General features: G+C 45.9%; 2 long non-coding RNA genes across 2 annotated transcripts; both read right to left on the minus strand.

Moving 5' to 3' along the window:
- Positions 1–1,094: 1,094 nt before the first annotated feature.
- On the minus strand, positions 1,095–6,673 carry LOC103877501. The gene is made up of 2 exons (XR_637222.3): positions 6,377–6,673; positions 1,095–1,734 (listed from the first exon to the last, which is right to left on the minus strand). It is a non-coding gene; the product is annotated as an uncharacterized LOC103877501 (long non-coding RNA).
- Positions 6,674–18,849: 12,176 nt separating this feature from the next.
- On the minus strand, positions 18,850–21,235 carry LOC101013528. Its single transcript, XR_162415.4, has 3 exons — positions 20,959–21,235; positions 19,817–20,068; positions 18,850–19,241 (listed from the first exon to the last, which is right to left on the minus strand). It is a non-coding gene; the product is annotated as an uncharacterized LOC101013528 (long non-coding RNA).
- Between the last annotated feature and the right edge of the window lie 14 nt (positions 21,236–21,249).

The following is a 21,249-nucleotide window of genomic DNA, read 5'->3' on the forward strand; positions in this document are numbered from 1 at the left end:
AATTTAAAAAACAACAAAAACCAACTTTTGAAGAGGTCGAACTGGGAAAGTTATGCTATGCTTTTAAAGGGGCACTTATCTTTTACTGGCTGTTACAGGTGATAATGACACTTTTTTTTTTTTTTCATTTTTGAGGGTCCAGTGTGTTTGGGTGAGGTTCCAGGCTGGATGGGAACACGGTGGGATTACAGGCAGATATACCTGGGCTCCAAGACTCTCTCTGCCACTTATGAATTGTGGGCTTGAGGCAAGTTACGTAACTTCCCTGAACCTGTGTTTCCTTATCTCCACTGAGGGGATAATAACAGAAAAAACACTTTGTAGTCTTGTTCAGGATGAGAAAAATGTGGGTGAAAGGCCTAGCCCATAGTAGGTACTGATTAAACAGGATCATTTTCTTAAGCTGCAGGATATTCAGTGACAGCAGCTCTTCCCTCGACTCCGCTTCCTGAATTCCTGTCCTTATGGAAACTTCTGGGAAGCTCTGGCCTTTGTCTTTGACACCACTGGACCCTGGGCTCTGTGTGGACACACTGCATATTAGCACAGTGGCTCATGGCACCTACAGCATTTCAGAGACATCCGAATAGTTCCATTTTGGGATTTGTGCTGAGATGGTTTCAGTGGCTTTGCTTGGTTTCTAAACAAAAGTTATTTAGGTGGGAACAGATTCAACTTGAGGTTTTCGTGATTTTCACACGACCTTTAAATACCCCCGATTTGCAGTTTCCTTCTTTCTCTAATGAAAAACTGGATCGCCTTGTTAAAAAGAAACTTAATGTGATGCTGTTGGCCTGCAAATCTCCTAGCCTCCCTCTCTCCATTTCATTGGCTCCCACCCTCTCCTGCCTCCCTTGGCTGCTGCACCCACCCTCTAACCCAGCAGTCCTCAGCTGGCCTCCATCCACTGCTCCTTCCGTGGGAACCACGGCTCACTCAGAATTCACCAAGGCCTTCCCGGTAGCCACATCCAGAGACCTTGTGCACTTCCTTCTTCAGGCTGAATTTAACCCCTCTTCTTGAAATGTTCTCCTACTCTGGCTTTGGGGCACAAAAGAAGCCTACTAATTTGTTCCCTAAAGTTCAGTTCTTGCTTTTTTTTTTTTTTTTTTTTAACTTTATTGCTTTATTCTTTATGCCTTTAATGATCACCTCTATGTGGATTATTTTCTTAGCTCTCTTCCCCTTTCATGCCAGTGTCTCCCTGGAGTCCTACTCTTGAGTCCTGATGGACTACTGGCCATTTTCCCTGAGACATCTTGAAGGTACCTCACCTCTAAGATAGACCCAACCATCTGTCCTGGTTCCCTGCCTCTACTTCTTCCTTTAATCCATGGCCCTTGAAACCCTGGAGTCCTCTTCCCTTCATTACCACTCTCCCTTCAGCTTTTACATCACGAACATGTCCACGCCCTCTGATCTAATCAGAATGGCCTCCACACTGTCCCCAAACATGCAGTCATTCCTGTGTTATGCCTGGAATATCTGGGAGGGCACACTGTCACAGTCACATTTTTCAAAAAGAGAGTCTTTGTGTTAACCCATTATATATTTGCTCAGAGACCAAGGATCGTGCAAAGCATCCTTTGTCCCATCAGTCTCCCAAAACCAGGCCATCACCGGGCAGAGGACTTGTCCTTCTTCTTGGGGTCGACTTGACCAAAGGTGTGTGCAGGGGGAGATGGTACTTCTAGGTTCACAGTTCAGCCCTCTCCTCAGAGTCTCGACTCCATCCTGCAGAGGATACGTTAGAGCCTTAAGAATTTAAATTCTCCAGATTCTTAGAGCATGTCTAAAACAAATCAACTATTCTCTTGCTCCTGTGATGCATTTTTATGCTAATAAAGTCGCTGTCTTTTTACTTAATCTTGCCAAGGAGACTCTCTCCTCAAGGATGGGGAGGGGAGGCACATTCCATCCCGCCATGCATCTCATACTGTTCCCCACCTATCTTGGTTTATGCTGTTCTGGTCATCTATTTGGGATATATACTTCTCTCCCATCATTGTAATAACCATCTTCCTATTCTCCAAGGCAGGGAGCTCTTAACCACTTTTGTGCCATGGGCACCATTTAATGGTCTGATAAAGCCTATTAGGCCTCTCTTCCAAAAAATGATTTGAAAGATATAAAATACACAGGATTATAAAAGAAACAGAAAACAGTAACTATTCAAAAAACCAAATTTATGATATAAGAATACTGTCCTTCTTTATTAACATAAAAAAACCACCATAATTTCTTTTCTCTTTTCCTTCCTTCCTTCCTTCCTTCCTTCCTTCCTTCCTTCCTTCCTTCCTTCCTTCCTTTCTTCCTTCCTTCCTTCTTTCCTTCCTTCCTTCTCTCTCTCTCTCTCTTTCTCTTTCTCTCTCTTTCTTTCTTTCTTTTATTTCTTTCCTTCTTTCTTTCTTTCTTTCTTTCTTTCTTTCTTTCTTTCTTTCTTTCTTTCTTCTTTCTTTCTTTCTTTTCTTTCTCTCTCTCTCTCTCTCTCTTTCTTTCTTTCTTTCTTTCTTTCTTTTTTTCTTTCTCTCTCTCTCTCTCTTTCTTTCTTTCTTTTCTTTTCTTTTTTTTTCAGGGGTCTCTCTGTCACCCAGGCTGAGTCAGTGTGAGCACTTGGCTCACTGCAGCCACCTCAGACCTCTTGAATCAGGATGCTCCACTCAGCCTCCTGAGTGCCAGGACACAGCCACATGCCACCATATCTGATAGAGATTTTGCTTATATCTTTTGTAGAGATGGGGAGTCTCGCCCGAGGTACGGTCTCTCAAACTCCTGGGCAGGTGATGCCACCTCTGCCTCCCAAAGTGCTGGGATTACAGGCATAAGCCACCATGCCTGGCCAAAAAGCCACTATGATTTCAAAGTACAGTAGTGATGAACATAAATGATATTTTGTTCCTCTCTCCAATATCTGCCATATTATGTGTGACAGGAAAGTATCTGTTACATCTTCTTCTGTGATTTGTAGCCTACATTTATAATGGAAGAAAATGTGAAGTTTCGGTTAGAGATCAGTGAATTTAAAGATGTAAATTTTTCCTCATCTAAGTTCTTCTGTCCATGAATTCTATGAGTTCTTAATGGGAGGCCCCTGTCAAGCACCTTAACTCCTGCTTCCTTAATTCAACCCTCCCTGACTGCCACACTTCTGTTTGAGTTTTCCCTTATGCTAAACTCTTACAATAGTTATTTGCCTGTTCATTCAACAAACATTGATCAAGATTGCTCATACATGTGCAAGTCACTGTGCCACATGTGGGGAGCCCACATCATGCTAAGCAAGAACCAATTTTACCAGTAGTGGAAGAGACAGACCTATTCCCATTCAGCCATAACCCTAAACATAGTGCAAAAAGCAGATGGGAGAGCTTTAAACAAAGGTCCGAAGTATCCCAGAGAAGCAGAAGTTAACATTTCGACTTGGCAAAGAGATGGAGGAGTGAAAGGTTCCATGAAGAAGTTGGCATATGAGCTTGGCCTGGTAGAGGGAATAGGATATAAACAATTTCAACATAGTTTAATTAGATCTTGCTGGTATTTTTCCTTTTTCTCTCTTGACATGAGTAAATACAAATCTTCTAGCAGGTGGAGATCATATTTTTTTTTTTTTCTTAGATGGAGTTTCACTCTTGTCACCCAGGCTGGAGTGCAATGGCACGATCTCGACTCACTGGAACCTCCACCTCTCAGGTTCAAGCAATTCTCCTACCCCAGCCTCCTGAGTAGCTGGGATTACAGGCGCCAGCCACCACGTGCAGCTAATTTTTGTATTTTTAGTAGAGACGAGGTTTTGCCATGTTGGCCAGGCTGGTCTCGAACTCCTGACATCAGGTGATCCGCCCGCCTTGGACTCCCAAAGTACCGGGTTTACAGGTGGGAGCCACTGCGCCAGGCCAAGATTGCATCTTAATATGCTTGTTGATTAATAGCATTTTTGTAGAATATAAGTTTCTGTATTAGTTAGTTATTGCTGTGCAACAAACCACGCCCAAACCCACAGCTTTAAATGATAGTCTGTTCTTTCTCATGGGTCTATGGGTAGTTCTGCTGACCTGGGCCAGGACTGGCTGTTGTTAATTGGACTCTGTGGTCACTGGCAGCTTGGCAAGAGGCTGGCTGGTCCAGGGTGGCCTTGGCTGGGATGACTTGGCTGTCCTCTTCTTTTTCAAGTTGTGTTTGCATCAAGTTTGCTGCTGTACCATTGGCCAAAGCAAGTCACAGGGCCAAGCACAGAGTCAGAGTGGGAGGACACTGCCCAAGGACAAGGGAAAAGGGAGGCATAAAAAAATGTGGCCATTCATAGAATCAATCCATCATCGTCTTCACAACTTAAATCTTTAGCCTTAAATCCTTAGTGGAATGGGACAGATCTAAATCAATAAAAAAATGCATAAGTAAAATAGTTAAAGGGCAGGGCGGCAATTTATAAATTCAGTTAGTGATGGGTCTTCTCCTGTGGCTATATCCTAAAAGTTTGAAGAATGTTATCCACAGAGGTTGACTGGGTCATCCTTTTACTATTATTTTTTAACCAGGATGCAAACTCATTGAACTGTCTTTTCACGTTTGATGTTCCATCAGTTAAGCATCCCACACGATTTTTCATAGAGATGTTTTCTCTCTCCCTGAGGACATCTGCAATAGTCCAGAACACACTTTTCCTGGTGCTTGCCTCTAAGTTGCTATAAATATCAGACATTCTGTCAGCAGCTCAGGGTCACAGCTCAGGTTTCCTGAGCCAATATCGCTTGCCCCTATGCCTTGAGTTGTGTCAGTTAGAGGCAGTGGCTGGGCAGGCAAAGTGAAGTGCAAAATACAGGTGAGAAAATGTGTTTTCTGAGTAACTGGGCAAAACATATGTGTGTGTGTGTGGAGGGGGGCAAGTTTATCCGTAACGGCAGTGTTGAGCTTGGTGTGTGGGGTCACGCAGACCTGAGTGTGAACCCTGGCTCACCTTTTGTGGGTCATGTGACCTCTGGCAGGTGGCTTAAATCTCTGAGCTCCAATTTCCCCTTATCTGTGACATGGAAGGAACCCACATGGATCAATTTCTCAGTTTGCGACGAGGATTAAATGAGCTACTATGCTTATAAAGTAAGCGCTCAATAAGCGTTCAGTGTTATTTCTTACAGAGCGTAAAATAATCTGAATGAGGTTACCAATAGTTGGAATACAGTTCTCTGTTAGTTCAGATAAGAGAGCCTAAGAGGCTTGCCTTTTGACCTGTGTCTTGCTGCTAACAGGAGCACCGTATGAGCCCCAGTTCTCGTCTGTAGAGTGATTCACATTGTCCTGCACTGAATTCACAGCCTCGTTGTGGCAGTCAAATAGCATATTGCACAGGAAATTCCTTTGCAAAAATAATTTAAAATCTCCTTAAACAAATACTGCACGATCTCACTAATATGTGGAATATAAAAAAAGTAGACGCTTAGGAGCGGAGAGTAGAATGGTGGTTGCCAGGGGCTGGAGGGTGGGGGATATGGGAACAGGTTGGTCTATGGGTACAAAGTTCCAGATATGCAGAATAAGTTCGGGAGATCTAATGGTGACTACAATTAACAATAGTGTATTGTGTATTTGAAATTTGCTGGGAGTGAATCTTAATTGTTCTCATCAAAAAAAAAAAAGAAAGAAAAGAAAGAAAAAATTAGACTTTAGGAGGCCGAGGTGGGCAGATCGCTTGAACCCAGGAGTTTGAGACCAGCCTGGGCAATACGGAAAAACCCTGCCTCTACTAAAAGTACAAAAAATTAGCCAGATGTGGTGGTATGTCCCTGTAGTCCCAGCTACTCGGGAGGCTGAGGCAAGAGGATTGCTTTAGCCAGGAGGCTGAGGTTGCAGTGAGTCAAGATCACATCATTGCATTCCAGCCTGGATGACACAGTGAGACCCTGTCTTAAAGAAAAAAAAAAAAAAAGGAACTATGTGAGGTGATGGATATGTTAGATAATCGGCTTGAGTGTGGTGAACATTTTGCAATATATACACATATCAAAAATCACATTGTACACCTTAAGTATATATAATTTTTGTCAATTACACCTCAATAAAGCTGGAGGAGGAAAAGAAGGCCCAGAACTGGGCAACAGCACTCAGGTCTGATCAGTCTGCATACCCAAGACCCCAGCCTCTGGAAATTTTGTTCTTTTGTTTCTGGTTTGATTCTACTCTTTTTTGAGTCCCAAGAAACTGCCTGACCAAATCCAGCCTCTGTATACAGTGGGTCAGGCTCACTTCGAGGCCTGTCATCTTTAGCCTGTAAGTCTCTGAACTCTCCAGAAGTCCATCTTCTAGGCTTGTGATTCTTATTTGGAATATGCTCCACTCTAACACATTTGTCAGTGTTTTTCTTTTTGATTGCACTTGTTTTTACCTCAAAAACTGAACTGGCTGGCACGGTGGTGAGCACCTGTAATCTCAGCGACTTTGGAGGCTGTGATTGAGGCAGGAGAATCCCTGAAGCCCAGGAGTTCGAGACCAGCCTGAGCAACATAGCGAGATCCTGTTTCTAAAAAAAATAAAAAATAAAAAAGACTGATGTGAATTGACATAAGACCTGTGGTTTGAATACCTGTTTTTTGGTTTAAGTATGTTATGGTGGTTATATTTTCAGTTACATCATACCCATAAAAACAATGTTTAAAATCCAGCAAAAAATAAAAATAAATAAAATAAAATCATCTTGAATACATTTGAGGTAATGCTGTAGTTTTCAACTCCTCCCACGAGAGATTTTACGGAGTGCCTACTCTGTGCTACCCGGCTGCGGCTCCTGTTGTTAGTGGTGGCACCCAGGAGAAATTAAAATTACAAGAGTGTTTCCTTCCAGATGTTGTTGCTACAGGCTCAAGGTGCTCTTTTAACTGGGACATCAGGCTTTCTTGAAATAGACAAGAATTCTAGAAACATGACATTGTGCCTGATTCATCGCTTCAACTTGCCGCTGACTCATTCTCTCCTTGATAGGTTCTTCAAGAGTAACTTTAATTACATCATTTACTTATTGTTTTCTTCCTTGATTTATTCTCTTTCTACAATTCTTGTTTATCATCTCAGTGATTGGCTCATCTCACCTCTGAGACTTGGGTACAATCCTCTGGCCTCTGGAAACAGACACTGAGGTTTTCATGTATCTCTGTTAATGTGTGCAAACACTCCCAGGCTTGTACACTTGAAATACATCAGTAGAAAGGGTACTTCTCAATTTGCTAGTGTTTCACACAGCTTATCTTATTTAATGATCTCAGCTGCCCTACAAAGTAGATACCATCCTATTAAAAAAATGCAGGAGCAGAGGCTCTGAGAGGGGACTGTAACTTACCCAAGATCATGCAGTAGATTGCAAAACTCCTTCCAATTCTCTACCCTTCCCTGTACCCACACCTTTTGCCATTCATCTGCAATGTCCTTTTCTGATTGTGGGCTCAGCAATATAACTTGCTCTGGCCAATAGGATAATAACAGCAAATGTGATGTAAGCAAAAGCTTGAAAAATATTTGCACAACTAATCATGTTTGCCTTCTCTCTTATACCTGTGCCATTGCCATAAGAACATGCTTGGGCTAGGATTAGAGACTCTTGGAGCAGAGCTGAGTCATCCTAGCGGTCCCAGTTGAGGCCAGCCTAGGTCAGTCGATGCCAATCAAGACCTAAGCATGTTAGTGAGCCCAGCCATGATCAGCAGAACCACCTAGCCAACCATCCCAGACCTATGAGCAATAAAGCCTTACTATTCTATACCACTGAGGTTTTGTGATTATTTATTTCACAGCATTGTTATGGCAGTATGAAACTGATAGAAGCAGTATACAGGGAAGAGTATGTTTTAGTCTGTTTTCATGCTGCTGATCAAGACATACGAAAGACTGAGCAATTTACAAAAGAAAGAGGTTTAATGGACTTACAGTTCCACGTGGCTGGGGAAGCCTCACAATCGTGGTGGAAGGTGAAAGGCACATCTCACATGGCAGCAGACAAGAAAAGAAGAGCTTGTGCAGGGAAACTCCCCTTTTTAAAACCATCAGAGCCCATGATACTTATTCACTATCATCAAAACAGCCTGGGAAAGACCTGCCCCCGTGATTCAATGACCTTCCACTATGTCCCTCCCACAACAAGGGGGAATTCAAGATGAGATTTGGGTGGGGACACAGCAAAACCATATTAGAACAGATCTCTGGAATTGGGCAGGCCAAGGTTTGAATCCAATCTCTGTTATTCGGAGTGTGTGTTTCTTTTTGAGACTTAATTTCCTTATCCTTGAAATGAGGTAATACACTTCCTTCATAGGGTTGCTGGGAAGATTAAACACAAGGTGAAATAAATAAAGCCCCAGGGACATAAACAAAAAATGATGGCTTCTCACAGCAATGCTCCAGAACAAACAACAAGGGAATACTGGGCCCAGTCCCAGGACTGTCCACTTGTGAATCCAACACCTTTTCACATCAACTCCCAGGTAAGAATTAAGAACAGAATGGCTTGGTTCTAATCTTACCATGAAATGCTGCTCACCTGAATCTTCCATTGCAGTATAGAGAGCAGGACAGGCCTTTAAAAGATTAATGTTGCTTAAATTTAGGGGCCTGAAAAAAAAAGCCAAATCCAAGATTTTCCTTTGGACTTATGGTTTTGCCAAATAGATGGCAGTGATTTGGGGAAGGAGAGTTGCTTTTGTCCTGGGTGTGGATGTTTTTCAGATCGAAGTCCTCCCAGCATGGTTGGGGGCAGGGGCCAGCCTGGCTTCGTTTGCCCTGACTCTGTTAGTTGCCCTCCTGCTTGCACATGCATTTTTGATGACAGATCATTCAGGAAATGTGAATGTTTCCCGAGGAGGCTTTGCTTTGGTCACCTGGCCTTCTTTTCTGGGCCTCCTGTAGGGCTGCCCTTTCCCTTCCTTTGAAGCCATTGTCTTCCTGACATGAAAAATGTACTCAGGTAAGCTGAGGGCTAATTATCTCAAGAGGGAAGAAAAAACGATGAACTCAAGGCTGAAATATAGAACCACGAACTCTGTAAATTCTGAGAAGTCATAAGACACTCTTTTAAAATTAAAAAAATACATATACATTTGAAACAGTTTCTTCTTAAACAGAAGTAACTTGGGATGTTTCCTACACAATTTAGCTTCCTTCTCTCCCCCTCTACTCCTACCCTAGAGAGCTCACTTCCCTTCATCATCTCTGAGGCTGATGATGGGTGACAACAGTTAGCTGCCCTGTACTCTGCCTCTAACTTATTGTATGACCTTGGATAGTTTCATAATAATGCCTAAGATAATGCCATGTGGCATTTCTGAGCTTCTGCTTCTCATAAGTAAGATGACATTGCGATTACATTTCTTTAAACATTGTTTTAGTACTGTAAAACAATAATTTATTATCTCTTATAGTTCCATGGGCTGACTGGACTCCACTGGGGGTTCTTGGTGTCTCTCGTGTGGTTGTGTGAGATAGTGGTTGGGACTGGACTCATCTGAAGGCTTGACTGGGCCGGATGCCCAAGATGGCCCACTTTTAGGCAGAGGTGGCTGGCAGTTGATGCTGACTGTCAGCTGAGAACTCAGCTGAGAGTGTTAACTGGAGTCCCTAGACATGGCTCCTCCACGTGGCTTGGGCTTGTCATGGTAGGGCACCTGGATTCTGAAAGAGAGCATCCCAAGAGACACAAGTGGAAGTGATGAGGCTTCTTATGATGTATACTGGAGGTACTGAGACATCACTTTTGCTACATTAGAATGTTTGGTGCTGACATTTTATGATTTCACAACTTGGATCCTCTGTCCTCTGATACTGAATCAGATATTAGTTTATGGAGCCGAGCAGAGAGCCAGCTGGTCCTGGGCACAGAGGAGGCTGTGTTCCATGCTGAAGACAAGAACATATGGTGGATGTACCATCCTAACTATTTGGGAAGGGAGCTTTGTGGCTACATGGGAGTTATTATCTACCAGTGCTGGCTGCATCCTGGCTGTGCCCACCTCTGGGCTCTGAATCTCTGCCCCTCAGTACCCCCAACTCCAACACAATTGTAATGTTAGGCATGTATTAGGCATGTGAAGATGAGAAAGAGAAGACACAGCTCCCACATTTATCTCCATGAGAAGATAAGCCATAGAGAGAGAGAAAGACTGCTGTGCACGAGAGGGAGCGTCAAATGCCAAATGGGTGTCACAGTTACGGTGTGCTAGAGGCACTCAGGGGAAGGAGGGCTGGGCATAGAGAGTATTCCTGGAGGAGGTGACTCTCGATCTGAATCTTGAAAGGTGGTAGGAATTACTCAAGGAAGGAATGAGAAGGGTATTTCAGGGGAGAGATCCATGTGAGTGAAGTATGAGGACTGGCAGGGAACAGCAACTCACCTGGGTAACCACAGAGTGATAGGAGAGGTAAGAGGTGGTGGGAGATGGAGCTGGAGATTCAGGCAGGGCCCAGGGTCATGCAGGGCCTGGGAGGACAGGTTACAATATTCCCATTTTCCTAGGCTAGGGCATAGAAGCTCGGGAAGATAAAGGGACTTGACTAAGGTCACGTAACTTGTAAGTCACCGGTCAGGCTTCGAACTCAGGACTCTGTGACGCTTTAGTCTCATCCCTTTGTGTCATCATCTAACTGCAGTTGCTGCTGCTGGGTTTCCCAGCTCCCTCTCCCATTTCTCTGAGGCTCCTGGCAGACAAAGGGTGTTGCTTTTCTGCACCATTTATTGTAATGACTTCAATTAAACCATCTTGTGCTGGATCAGTGAGCAGCTCTAGGGAATCGATGAGCAGGGCTGGCTACCAGGGAAGCAGAGTCTCCTCCCCTTGTTCCTGCCAATCCTAGGTCTGGGTTCCTACCCCCAGGTCTAGGGAGGGCTCAAGAGAGGAAATGGGGACCAGGGGGCAGGTAGCAAATCATGAGACAAGGAAGCAAGTGTCTATTACCTTCCTGACATTGAGGGTGCGTGGCCAGCCCTTGGATGTCCATCTTTCCTGGCCCTGCCCACTGCTGCTCTTGCTCAGCTGCCTTCCTCTGGCTAATTGGGACCTGCAGCTGCAGCTCCAAGACAATGGGGCATCCTACCTGGCTGCCTCAGTGCAGGCCCAGTGTGCAAGGAGCCTGGGCCCCAAGGAAGAGGAGCTAAGGGCCCTCTCCTAACTTGCTACATGTGCTTTGGCAGGTTGCCTCCACTCTCTGAGGCTTCTTCTGGGGAAAAACAACAGGGTGGAAATTGCAGTGCATGATGCTGTTGTTCTCCACTTGTCCTCTTCGATTCATTGTCTCTCCTTCTTAGCATTGCTCTGTGCCTCAGAAGGCTGATCCCTGTGGAATGAATCAATGGGTTCCTATGCCTATTGGCTCCAGTATGATTTGGCTACTGGGAGACACAGGCAGGAGGCTGGAGGGTGGGAGAAGAGAGGGTGGAGTATTTCTTCCCTGCTACCTCTCTGCTTTGATGCAGGGTTGGGCCAGTGCCCTTCTGCCCGGTTATAGCTTCTGCCCAGCAGTCCTTCCCACTGCTCCAGGCCTCAGTGGGATCCAGTAAACCTCCTTTAGGCCCATGGGTGGTTTCCAGCATGATATGGTTTGGATCTGTGTCCCTGCCCAAATCTCATGTGAAATTATAATCCCCAATGTTGGAGGTGGGGCCTGGTGGGAGGTAATTGGATCATGGGGGCAGTTTTAATGCTTAAGCACCATTCCCCTAGTGCTGTTCTCACGATAGGGTTCTCACGAGATATGGTTGTTTAAAAGTGTGTAGCACCTCCACCCTCTCTTCCTCCTGCTCTGGCCATGTGAACATCTGCTCTGGCTTTGCCTTCTGCCATGATTATAAGTTCCCTGAGGTCTCCCCAGAAGCAGATGGTGCCATGCTTCCTGTACAGCCTGCAGAACTGTGAGCCAATGAAACCTCTTGTTTTTGAGACAGAGTCTTGCTTTGTGGCCCAGGCTGGAGTGCAGTGGCATGTTCTCGGCTCACTGCAAACTCCACCTCCCGGGTTCAAGCAATTCTCCCACCTCAGCCTCTCGAGGAGCTGGGATTACAGGTGCCCCCCACCACGCCAGGCCAATTTTTGTATTTTTAGTAGAGACGGGGTTTCACCATGTTGGCCAGGCTGGTCTCGAACTCCTGACCTCAAGTGATATGCCTGCCTCGGCCTCTCAAAGTGCTGGGATTACAGGCATGAGCCACAATGCCCGGGCCTCTTTTCTTTATAAATAACCCAGTCTCAGGTATTTCTTTATAGCAATGCGAGAACACACTAATACACAGCAGTTTGCAGTCTCTGGGTTTCTCAACATTCTTCTTGGTTTCTTTAATCCAGCCTTCTGTAAATAGTACCTCCTCAGTAAAGTCTCTCCACTTGAACTATTTGAGCAGAGTTCTGTTTCCTCTTGGGACACTGATGTATTCTCTGAAGGCCCTTTCCAACTCCGAAGTCTTACACGTTTGTGAGGGGACGATGCAATGACCTGGCTGACTCTCAGGTACCAGAGCCTGGGTTATCCCGTGACAGTTTACAGGCTGAGTGATCCCAGCTCCTCAGCAGTTCTTCCTTCCCCTCCTTTGGTCCTCAGCCCTCACAGCCTCTGCTCAGATTCCCACCATTTATTTCTTGTTTTAATCCAACTTTATTGAGGTATAAACTACGAATAGCAAACTACATCCATGGAAAGTATACAATTAGATGAGTACCTATCTGTTAAGGCTTGAATGTTTGTGTCCCTCCAAATTCACGTTGAAACTTAATCCCCATTGTGGTGGTATTAACAGGTGTGGCCTTTTGGGAACTGATTAAGTCATGAGGGTTCTGCCCTTGGGAATGGGATTAATGCTCTTGTGAAAGAGGCTTCAGAGGCTGGGCACGGTGGCTCACGCCTGTAATCTCAGTACTTTGGGAGGCTGAGAAGGGTGGATCACCTGAGGTCAAGAGTTCAAGACCAGCCTGGCCAACATGGTGAAACCCTGTCTCTACTCAAAATACAAAAATTAGCTGGGCATGGTGGCAGGCACCTGTAATCTTAGCTACTCGGGAGGCTGAGGCAGGAGAATCCCTTGAACCTAGGATGCGGAGGTTGCAGTGAGCTGAGATCGTGCCATTGCACTCCAGCCTGGGCAACACGAGCAAAACTCCATCTCAAAAAAAGAGGCTTCAGAGAGCTGCCTGGCCCTTCTCATCCTTTTGCCATGCGAGGACTTAGGGTTCATCCCCTCTGGAGGGTATAGGAACAAGGTGTCTTCTTGGAAGGAGAAAGCAAGCCCTCACCAGACACCAAATCTACTGACACCTTGACCTCCGGAACTGTGAGAAATGCATTTCTGTAACTTGCAAATTATCCGGTCTAAAGTATTTTGTTTATAGCAGCAGGAATGGACTCAGGCAGCATCCTTTTTACCCAGGACTATTCTAACAACTTTCTAACTGGGCTCCAGTCTTCGTTCTTCTCCCTGCAAACTCATACTCCTCAGATCTGATCATGTTACTCTCTGATCATGTGCTGTCCTGCTGATAAACCTTGGCCGGTGCTCCTTTGTCTTGAGGTCAAACCCTGGCCAGTGCTCCTTGACCTTGAGCATGACATATGAGGCCTTCATGAGCTGGACTTGAGCTTCCCAGGCTCAGCTCTCCCTGATGTCCTATGGATGCTCCACTGTCATGAACTACTTGAGTCATACTCTCTCCAAGCTCTCTGACTTTGTATGAACTGTTCCCAGCCCTAATGTGCTCTGCAACCTCACACCTTTGACCCTCAGCTTCCCTCTGTGTCTCACTAATTCCTCTTTGTCCTTGGCCATCACGAGTCTCTCTTCTGTGCTTCCAAAGTACACTGCAGGTACTTCTCTTGTTACACTTATTCTGAACCATAAACAATGCCCGTTTCTCTTACTAGAGTGTGGGCCACTTGAGGTTAGAGTGTGTGTTTCCTTTCTGCACCCCTAGCTACTAACACTGTATAAGGTGCATGGTTCATTTTTCATCCATCCATTCAACAAATATTTGATCGTCTACTAGAGGCCAAGCACTCTTCCAGCATGGCGCTAAGGAACTCTACAAGACAGGTATACTAGTCATTCTGCTGTTGTATCTCTGCTCCAAATCCCACCTTTTTTTTTTTTTTTGAGATGGAGTCTCACTCTGTTGCCCAGGCTGGAGAGCAGTGGCACAATCTCGGCTCACTGCAACCTTTACATCCTGGGTTCAAATGGTTCTCCTGCCTCAGCCTCCCAAGTAGCTGGGATTACAGGCACCCACCACCACATTCGGTTAATTTTTGTATTTTTAGTACAGATGGGGTTTTGCTATGTTGGTTAGGCTGGTCTTGAACTCCTGACCTGAAGCAATCCTCCTGCATCAGCCTCCTAAAGTGCTGGGACTACAGGTGTGAGCCACCGTGCCCAGCCTCAGCACGTATATTCTGACAACACACACTACTTCTTGTGGTTATTACCTCTGTCTTACTTCAGTGTTCGCTTTTAGATTTTTCTTCTTCCTCTAATATGTTTTATTTAAACTAACTCCTTTTATTAAATGACACCTCTGAAATATCTAGTGCAGTTCCTGTTCTCTTGTCTGGACCCTGACTGATGCCATGGGGAAGGCCCTTGGGCTCGTGGACCTTAAATTCCAGGTGAGGAAGGTAGACAACAAACCAATAAAAGAAGGGTAGTAAAAAGTGTTACAGTGAAAAATTAGGGTAATGGATGGAGCCTGGGCTACTTTAGATTAGTTGGGGAAAGTCTGTCCAAGAAGGTGACATTTAAGCAGTGAAAGAATTAAGTTTCCACCCATGTAAAGAGCTGGGGAAAGATGCCCCAGGGACAGAGACCAGTCAGTGCAAAGGCCTTATGATTTGAGTGGGCTTGGATTCAAGGATCAGAAGGAGTGCTGGCGTGGGCAGAGTGGGGTGAGGGACGGGTGCTGCGGAGGAGCGGAGCTGAGAGTCAGGCAGGGGCTAGATCACATGGGCCTCCTTAGCCAAGGATTAGTTTCTCTTTTTTGTGTTTTTTAGAAATTCTGAATGTGTTGAAAAGGCTTTAGAGGGATTTAAAATATAGGAAGTAACAAGGTCTGACTTAGATTTACAAAAGATCTCTCTAGCAGCTGACGGGCGATCATCTATAGGGAGCAAGAGCAGAAGCTCTATTCTCCTCAGGGCAGACCGTAGACACCTTTCAAGGACGAGGAAAGTGAGGCCCAGAGAGTTGACAAGATCTGTCCTAGCTCACTCCATTTTAGACTTTTGGTTCCTAGACCAGTGGCCCTTTGTGGCTACACATTCTCTAACTGAGGCACAACTGACCCGGGTTCCGGGTGAAGCTTCTCAGCCCGGTTTGCAGAGAAGACGAAGGCCTTGGAGCAGCCAAGCACCCGCCCTTGACAATACTCCTGCTTCATCACAGGTCCTGTTGTGTCCAACTCATGATTTATCAAGGTACACCAGTCTGGTCTGTCACAATAAGAGGTGGGGGAGCCTTGAAAGAAAACAAGGCTCCCTGGGGCCTTCTGCAGATGTTGGTGTGAATTCATAAGTCCCCAAATTTGCATTATTCTCCTTTCTTCTTCCTCAACATCTAGTCCATCACCAAATCCTTCTGGCTTCCCAAACATTTGCTGACTCTGGCCTCTTTTCTTCAGGGTCACCAGGAAACACACCTTCAGGAAGCACCTTTTCTGTTCTATCCCAGAGGGCACCATCACATACACTATGATATGAATCATGACCCCTGGGGCTGTGTGGAGTTTCTGCATCTCTCCCTCCCCACCGTGGCTACCCTCATCCAGCAACCATCCTGTCTCTCACCAGTATTACCACAGCTGAGACCCAAGTCTTAAGGAAGCTAAGATCCAGGCCAGCAGGGGCCACACAGGTAGAGTGAAGTGATGCTGGTGGGATTTGGGGCTTACCTTGAACAGGCAGGGCATTTTGGGTAGAAGGGAGGGGTCACTTTGTAAATAGAGGTAGGAGAAAGAGAAGAATATTTCTAAATGCTTCAGGCAACAGGTTTTTGCTTTAGTGAAATAACACTTCCTCCTGCAAACTTTGGGGATGGGGGAAATGGCTGGATGGGTCCTGGGAGTGCTGCTGAGGTGATCTCGGGTCAGAAGTTTTTCTCCACAGCTTGGAAAAAGAGGAGGGTGTAAGACTCTGAATGAAGCTGAGAGATCCTTTCATGCTTGGGAACTGAGAGACCACACAGACACGAGCTTCGGGAGACTCCAAAGCCTGGGACCCACTTCTAAGCTAGCACTGAATTCTGATTGGCTGCCTTTGCCTGCCTCAGTTTGTTCCTCTTACTGATTGGCTAGGTTCTTCTGCCCATGGCAGAACCCTGCTCCAGCCACCGGGTCCTCCCACCTGCCACAGTGTCACCTGGGATTGGCTGGGCTCTGAAAGGCCAGGCTGGCTTGGCTCTTGGCGTCATCAGATTCTTCCTCATTAAACAAATGAATCACAATCCTAATTAATTTGAGCAACAGAATTTATGTAACTACTCCCAGCAGGATGTCTGCTCTCAGTCGGCAGAGAGATTAATTCCTCTCTCTGGGAAATTCCAGCCTTGCTGGTCAATAAACCTTAATGATGACTGAAATCTCCCATCTGTCTCTGCTCAGGGCAGGTAACCCCTGCTAAGCAGACACCCAGTTGGCTCGAGGCAGTACCCCAGGCACCGGCAGGACAAGGGCAACGATCTCCCAGCCTAGATGTGTCCTGAGCCACATGGAGCACACAGTAGGTGTTTACTTAAGGATGGGGGCTACCCCTTCCAGGGAAGTTCCGAACCACTTAAAACCCATAGGAAGTGTTCAATGTCTGTTTACGGAATGAATGAAAGGAAATGTGTGTCACTCAGATACTTATAAAATGGTCTCGAGATCCTAAACTCCAAGCAAGCTTCTCCAGCTCTTTCCAGCCCTTTTTCTCCCTCTATTTCCCATGACCATAACCCAGTTCTGTCTTTTTCCTATTTTGAACTTTCCAGACTCAGAAATTTGGCTCTTAATGTTCCCTGCCCTTGAACCGTCCCAGCCCTCTCCAAAACAGCCTTCAGCTGCGTGGGAGGGAGGGGTAGCAAAGTGGAAAGTGTTTCAGAGTGAGTGCTAATTCTGGTTCTGCCACTTACTCATTGTACTTCACCTCTCTGTTCTTAACCTTTCTCTCATATGTAAACCACACGAGGTTCTTGGGAAGATTAAATAAGAAAACATGGTGAAAATGTATTGCACGGTACTTGACTCGTTTAATTAGCGACAGACAGTGTTTTAGGTAACGGAGATACAATGGTGCTCAAGGCAGGCAAGATTCCTGCTCCCAAAGAATTTAATTTCCAAGAGACAAGAAGCAAGCTAGCGAATATGTAAGATAATCTTAGTTAGGGATCAGTGCTCAGCAAACATAAAAAATGTATGGAAAGGGACTGAGGGGAGTGAGGAACTCCTTGAGGAGGCACCACTCTGAGACCCAAATGACAAGAAGGAACTAACCACATGAAATCTGGGGGAATGACATTCTGGAAAGAGGGTAAAGAATTGCTGCTAAGAAGATGTGGGCGTGTTAAAAAAAAAATTGCAAAGTCCCTGAGGTATGATTGAGCTCCTCGTGATCAATTTGAGGCTTCTGCTCTTGTGTCTTGTAGGTGAACAGGGTAAGGTTTGGTAGGACTGAAAAATTCATCCAGCCACCTATCTAGGGAGTGCGAGGGTCAAGATGTGGACCCAGGTCTTCTGCCCTTGAGAGCAGAGTGCTTGTCACTGCAGCACAAAGAAGGTGTAAGAGAAAGGAAAAGTGAGTGGGAGGTGGTGAGGGAGGAACAGACTGCCTTGTCCTCCACCAGATCTAAATCTGTCTCCTCCTTACGGTTGGCAGGATTATAGGATCTGGCTCCCATGAAGGCCTTCCACCTCCTCTGGCCTAAGCTGTCAGTGTCAGAGAGCACTGGCCCTAACAGCTCCCTTACCAGAGCAGCTGTGATTCCTTCTTCATTTCCAGCAGGGAAGACCCAATAACTTTTACAATATGGGATTTCTTTTTTCTCATGATAATAATGTTCATTGTGGAAAAAAAAATGATAAAATAAAAATCAGCTAGAATTCCAACTTCTGGCAATTTGGGTGTCTATCTTTCTGCAAAGTTCCTATACGCATACTTTATAAAATTACGAACATACTGCACATACAGTTTTGGAATATGCCTTTTGCCTTCTGTCATGAAAAAAGTCTTCAAATGCCTTTTAACAGCTACACAATAGTTCACTACATGAATCAACTCAAATGTAACTATTTTTGGCCTTTTATTATAAATAACACAGAGAACCCTCAGTCTTTTTTACATAATGTCCTAACAGAGTAGGGAAAATGCTCCCCAATCCGGTGCAATGTCCTGTGCCCAGGGAAACACATTTTTTCTTTTCTTTTTTTTTTAAAGACGGAGTTTCGCTCTTGTCACCCAGGCCGGAGTGCAGTGGCACAATCTCGGCTCACTGCAACCTCCGCCTCCTGGGTTCAAGCGATTCTCCTGCCTCAGCCTCCTGAATAGTGGGGACTACAGGTGTGCACCACTAATTTTTGTACTTTTAGTAGAGACGAGGTCTCACTATGTAGGCCAGGCTGGTCCATCTTCTTAGTTGGTGGGAACAGGGACATCTACACTCCCAAACACCTTGCCCTTCAGTGTATAGCACAGTTTATTGTCGTTTTCTTCTGAGAAATGGAGATTGTTGCACTTTCCCCAAATTTACCTTCATTCTCAGCCTCTCCTTGTCATTGTAATCCCAGAAAAGATACAATGGGGAAAAAGGGGAGAAAGAAGGGGGGATGTAATTTGATGCTACATTCTGAAACAATACACATATTTGAGACGCATGAATATTCTTTAACAATATTTTTATTAAATGATAAATTGCCAGGCAGGCAAGAGGTCCAGGATCAAGCCATGGTCTCAGTATGCCAGAGTCTAAGGTGACTATGTTTGGTTTCTGCAGGGGCCTGCCATGGAGGCAGGCAAGGGAGGGAGGAGTCGGTGGTTCTAATCATTGGAGGGTGTTGGGGGTGGAGTCAGGGTAACCCATCTGTAGTAGGCCTGGAGAACAAACCTGGCAGCTGGGGCATGACTGGGAAAGCACTTGAGGACCTGGGTGGGGGCCGACATTCGTTTGCACTGGCGCCGGGAGGGTGGTCTGCCCCCTGTGAGTGGTGCTCAGGTTTAAAGCTCCTCCTTGGGGCCACTGCCATCACCATGTCTCTGGTTTCTTTCTTGGCCTGGAAAAAAGAAATCGAACCAGAGAGAGAGAAGGGCACAGCAAAAGAGACAACGAGGAGAACAGTGTGAAAGTGAGAAAAAGGAGACAGAGGATAAAATAAGTCAATGCAGGGAGGCAGGTGCTTTGACAAGTGGAATCTTTTTGGTAGACATTTAAGCAGCAAGAGGCACTTTTGGTCCTGGACAAGCTTATTACACATCCACAGTTGATGAGCTCTCAAGGGCCAATGACAAGTATTCAGATACCCAGTGGATCAGGGAAATGGCATTTGCCAACTCTACTGACTACAGACCCTGCCTCTAAACTGATTTGGTGCCCTCTTTCTGCAAATCAATTTCTCAAACTTTCTGGGAGCCGGTTATTTCTCAGTGGAGCAGACAACGATGAACCAGTGCTAGGGAACAGGTCTTCTGGGGAGGGACTGAAATGCAGAAAAAATTTTGGTGGCCTGGGCTAGATTCAGGAGGTGGGAGGAGGGAAGGGCTGGGGAGAAAGAATCTGGGGAAAAGGAAAGGAGAGAGGAGGAGGGGTGGGTGTGAGTGAAAGAGTTCCGCCCTCCTTACCCATGCTCACCTCTCGCTGCCAAATAATTATACTGTCTTCTTTTCAGGCTGCAGGAAATGGTGTTCTGGTATTCACTGGAAAAGTCCAACAGTCATTGTCAGCTTCTGAGGCGTATGAATGGGGTACGGGGGGAGGCCTTGGTGTTGGTTGGGAAAACCGAGGGCAGCAAATGCAGGGCCCTCACTCTTACTATGGGAACACATCTCCGTTCAACTTGGTGAGAAGAGAATGAATGTTTCAAAAGGACCTTATATCAGGAAACTACAGGAAAGAATCAGAACAATCCATAAGTGGGGTTAAAGGACATTCTTCATTCTCAATAGCTTTTTCCTCTCCGCCTAACCCTGTTTGAGTGGACAGTGGACTACAATGTTTCCTCTATTTTTTTTTTTTTTTTTAAGACAGGGTCTCACTCTATCACCCAGGCTGGAGTTCAGTGGTGCAATCTCGGCTCACTGCAGCCTCCAGCTCCCGGGTTCAAGCGATTCTCATGCCTCAGCCTCCCGAGTAGCTAAGTAGCTGGGATTACAGGCGCCCGCCACCACGCCTGACTAATCTTTGTATTTTTAGTAGAGACGGGGTCTCTCCATATTGGCCAGGCTGGTCTCGAACTCCTGTCCTCAAGTGATCTGCCCGCCTTGGCTTCCCAAAGTGCTGGGATTACAGGCATGAGCCTCCACACTCGGTCATCCTTTATTTTTTGAGTTCACACTCAGAGGCCCTTCTGGTAAGCAACCACTTCCCTTCACCCTCCAAGCTCTCCCTTTGGCCGAAGGGCATCTCTCCTTCTTTCCTTTTGAGCATCCTCCTGGCTCTGGATCGTGGAAGTGCTTCTGTACTCTGGTCCTTTCCCTGACGTTCACAATTAACTAGCCTGTGGATAATCTGGGTTCTCCCGTTCTTGAGGCAGGGCATGTTCCAAAATATCCAAAAGCAAAGGAGTAGAAAGATCATGGGGAATCAACCCTCTCCTTATGAAAAGGCAACTGAGCCCCAGGATGAGGAAGAGACTCGTCCAGGGTCACAGAGTGAGGGAACGGTAAGCGTGGGGGCAGAATACAGCCAGTGCAGCCTACCTAGCACTACTACTATTAATAGAACCCATTAGTAGGTGCGAAGCCTTTTCCCCTTCCCCGTCCAAAGGCTCTAACCTGCGTGTGGGTCTAGGCTGACGCTACCGTCCCCTCCCCATTCCCCATGCCTGTGACGCCCAGGCCCTGGCAGTGAGACCAGCAGGTGTGGGCATCAGGAACTTCTCCAGTGGCTCAAATAGCCGGGAGCGATTGGCCTGTCCTCCAACCTCCGTTTGTGTCAGGGATTGCTGCTCATTGGCCTAGCAGAAGTGATTGACAGGTCAATAACCCAATGAATGATGAGCCTTGGAAGCGTGGTGACAGTTACTAGTCAGTTCTTGCTTCGCGAGATCCTGGGGTAACGGTTTT

Source organism: Papio anubis, chromosome 12, assembly GCF_008728515.1.
Source record: "Papio anubis isolate 15944 chromosome 12, Panubis1.0, whole genome shotgun sequence".
In the NCBI taxonomy this organism is placed as follows: domain Eukaryota; kingdom Metazoa; phylum Chordata; class Mammalia; order Primates; family Cercopithecidae; genus Papio; species Papio anubis.